The sequence below is a fragment of the Pseudophryne corroboree genome, chromosome 3 (assembly GCF_028390025.1).
Source record: "Pseudophryne corroboree isolate aPseCor3 chromosome 3, aPseCor3.hap2, whole genome shotgun sequence".
Lineage (NCBI taxonomy): Eukaryota > Metazoa > Chordata > Amphibia > Anura > Myobatrachidae > Pseudophryne > Pseudophryne corroboree.
Window position 1 is genome coordinate 394,457,428 of NC_086446.1, and position 4,454 is coordinate 394,461,881.

Here is a 4,454-nt window from a genome sequence, read left to right on the forward strand (position 1 = left end):
ACTAATGCCAACTTCATTTTTTAACAATTAGAGATACAATAAATCAATTTAATATACATTACTGTTGTCTTTAAAATAAAGAGATATTCTCCAAAGGATTTTAAATAAATTGTGTAAAACCAAAATTAATTGAACTTTCCAGGACTTTTCCATGTAAAAAGCACGGAGGAACGCAGTGGCGTAACTTGGGGTCCGCAGCCACTGCGAGCGCTTGGAGGCGCGCAGGGCTGCGGGGCGCCCTAGCCACTGCCACTGATTCTGTTTTGTAAAGGAGGGACACAGAGGGCACAGTGCGCGCCTCTCCTGTGTGTCCCTCCTGGGTCTCCGGCGGCAGCGGCGTGTCTGTTTAATGAAGTACCCGTTCGTGAGCCAATCAGGGCACTTCATTAAACAGACACGCCGCTTACAAATATTCTGAAGGGTGCACGGTCTTCCGCAGCAGTTCAGCCTCTAAAATGCCCAGATGGCTCTTTTACGACGAACCAATAAACAGATAGTTAGGGCCGTAACTAGGTGTGTGCCAATGGTGCCTTGCCCACAGCGCAACTGCACTGAAGGCGCACCATCTGGCAGCACACCTCCATGTATGGGCGTAATATCCAGTGAGGTAGTAGTGAAAGTCCCGCTGGCCATTGGCGCCTGTCTCCTGTCACCGCCTCTGTAAGGGACAGGGAGCGTTGCTGCAGGCGCCATTTGGTGGTACACAGCCACCCATGCGGTAATTCTGCCTGTGAGACCCACCGCCACCTCTGCAATGGAGACAGAGATAATTGGAACCACAAGCTCCCGTATATGAGTGTCTGCGCCACTGCCGCCTCTGCAATAGAGAAGGAGCACTGCTGGATCCGCCAGCTCCCGTATATGTGTCTGTGATGCCATCGCTTCTGCAATGAAGAGTGAGTGCTACTGCAGCCACCAGCTCCCGTATATGACTGTCTGCATCTGGCAGGCCTGGATGCTGGATCGCCCCCACAGGTGACTGACACACACACACACACACACACACACACACACACACACACACACACACACACACCTACCTCTCACTCACTCACTCACTCACTCACTCACTCACTCCACTCGCTCACTCCCTTCCTAATATGTAAAAAAGGGGGCTCTGTTGCTGTAATATGTAAAAAAAAAAAAAAAAAAAAAAAGGGGGACTCTGTGGTCTAATGTGTAAAAAAGGGGGACTCTGCCTGCCTAATGTGCAAAAAGGGGACTCTGCTTTTGTAATTTGCAAAAAGGGGACTTTGCTGCTGTAATGTGCAAAAAGAGGGACCCTGCTGCTGTAATGTGTGAAAGGGGGACTCTACCTGCTGTACTATGTAAAACGGGGACTCTACCTACCGTACTGTGTAAAAGGGGACTCTACGTGCCCTATTGTGTAAAAGGGAGCACTGCCTGGCGTACTGTGTAAAAGGGAGCTCTGCCTGCCATACTGTGTAAAAGGGGGACTCTATCTGCATAATGTGTAAAAGGGGACTTTGCCTGCCGTACTGTGTAAAATGGGGACTCTACCTGCCTAATGTGTAAAAGGGGACTCTACCTGTCGTACTGCGTAAACGGGTGCTCTGCCTGCCGTAATGTGTAAAAGGAAGCTCTATGGCCACGGCCTTATATTTTTTACGCACGCCTACGGTGCGCATTGGCCCTGTTTTCTAAATGGTGGAGGGGGGCGCCAGTGCTGTTTCTTGCACACAGCGCTAAAATGTCTAGTTACAGCACTGCAGATAGTACAGCTCTTGAAAGACTTCTATTCTGCCCTTTACTCCCCCCTGTTGTTGAGAATTCAACCCTCCCTGAGCCACCCCACACTGCTGTCCCCCCCTGGCATGATGTCCCCTTTCCCACGCTATCGGCTGACATGCAATCTAGTCTTGTCTTACCCGTCACACGGGAAGAAGTTTACGCTGTATTTAAATCTCTGCAGGCAACTAAGGCCCCGGGACCCGATGGGTTTGGTGGGAGTTTTTATAGACTGATGCTTTCTGACATATTGGATCCGCTTATACTTGCTTTTAATCATATGCTGAAATCCGGTACTATCCCTTTGTACTTTAATGCAGCGTATATTTGTGTCTTGCCAAAACCAAACAGGGACTTAAGCCAACCCAATTCTTACAGGCCTATTTCCTTGCTTGACTCAGATTACAAGATACTGGCCAAAATTCTGGTAGATAGACTCAAGAATGTTTTACCCTTGATCATTCATCCGGACCAAACTGGATTTATAGCAGGAAGGCATTCGGTCCTAAATGTCATAAAGGTCTTGTCTGCGGTCCAACACCTCCAAAGTTCCTCAGGCATTGCTCCCCCTGGAGTGGTTATGTCTTTGGATGCAGAGAAGGCCTTTGACCTTGTTCACTGGCCACACTTGTTCCACACTATGGAACGTTTCGGCTTTCCCCCTATTTTCCTATCCTATATCAGAATGTTATACACAAACCTGGTTTCCCAAATTATGTGTAATGGCCAATTTTCTGACCGGTTCACTTTGCATAGAGGTACGAGACAAGGATGTCCCCTATCCCCCCTCCTCTTTGCGATCGCTATTGAGCCTCTGGCTATCATGCTACGAAACTCCTTAGGTTTTCGGGGTATTTTCATCTCCGATTATGAGTTGAAAGTGTCTTTATTCGCAGACGACATGCTGCTATTTATTTCAGACTATCTGAAATCCATCCCTATAATCATGTCTCTAATTACTAGTTTTGGCCATACTTCAGGTTACAAGGTAAATGTTGAAAAATCAGAAATTTTACCCTTAGGCACACTTCCCCAGTGTTTTCTGATTTCAAAATAAACTCCACCCGATTAAAATCAAATGCCTGGGAATTTAAATCACTAATACGATAGATAAATTGTATCACGCAAATTTCACCCCCCTTGTGAATAAGGTCACCATGTTAATGACTTCTTGGAATACTCTCCCTCTCTCACTACTGGGTAGGGCTGCTGCGGTTAAGACAGTCATCTTTCCTAAATTATTCTATGCAATTCAAATGCTCCCTATTGCTATGCATAACAGAGACATCCTTACGGTGAATGCCTCTGTTTCTAATTTTTTATGGAAAAGTAAAAGGCCCAGAATTGCACTCTCCAAGCTCATGTTGCCTAGAACTCAAGGAGGCCTTGGCCTCCCTGATTTTGCTGCATATACCTTGGCAATATTTTTTCATTATGCCAGCGATTGGCTGCTAGATACATCCACATTTACTGATGTGTGTTTGGATACAGCCTCGTTTTACCCATATTCCCCATCTGCATTGCTCCACTTAAAACTCATTGATATTCCTAAAAAACTATTTTCTCATGTTATATTCCATGACACTTACATTTCCTGGATGACCCTACATAAAAAACTTCACAGGGACAATAGATACTCCCCCTACCTTTCCCTCTGGGGTAACCCAAATTTCCGTCCTTCCCTTCATAACCCCTCTTTTCAGGTATGGAAACAAAAGGGGATTGGTCTGGTGAACAGGGTCTTCGACCCGGGAGGCTGTATCTTTTCTTTTGCAGATTTACAGCAACAATATTCTCTACCAAATACTCTATTCTATCTATACCTCCAAGTCAGACACTATATACAGTCCCTCCCGATTGTATTTCCATTAACCAATGACCCTCATATACTCCTTAAATTATTACGTTCTAGACACATTATACAATATAGGATACGACATCTATACCCTCTGCTATTGGAATCTAAGGTTAAAACACCTCAACACTCTCAAAATTATTTTACCGGGTGGGCTGTAGATATACCAAGGCTTCAGGGATTTGAGGTTTCTTTACTTCAAAACTATTGCAAATACACTATTTACAATCCGCATACTTGCAGGAAACCCATTTCCGCTTTTTACACAGGGCATATATATCCCCGACTCAGAGAAAATATATGTTTTCTGGGGAATCTGGGAAGTGTGTTAAGTGTAATATGCCTAATGCAAAAATATTTCATTGTTCTTGGGAATGCTCCAAGGTACGCAGGTTCTGGTCGAAAATAGTTTATTTGAACATTACAATTGTCATTGACATTCTCCCCAGAGGCATGCCTACTTTTGGACTTTCAGGAATGGACTTTTGGTGCTGAAACCTCTCGTTATATCCCATTTGTTGTCACGGTACTGACTTTGGCCAAAAAGTTGATATTAATACATTGGATCAAGAAATCGGCTCCCACAATTAATGAGCTCAAATCCCGACTTTTACATCTTCTGTACTTTGATATGAGAACCTTGTTGCTCACTGATGATCATCCCACTGCAACCTTTCATAAAAAAATGGGACTTTTTTATAAACTCTCTGGGAGAGGACTGTAATTCCATTGTTTCAACGTTTTTAGATCTTAACAATGGAAGAGGGCTCGATTACTACTGCCGCCCCCTGTGTGATTTCACTATGTCGCCTACTGCATTTTGTTACGTTATAGTTAGTTGTATTACTTA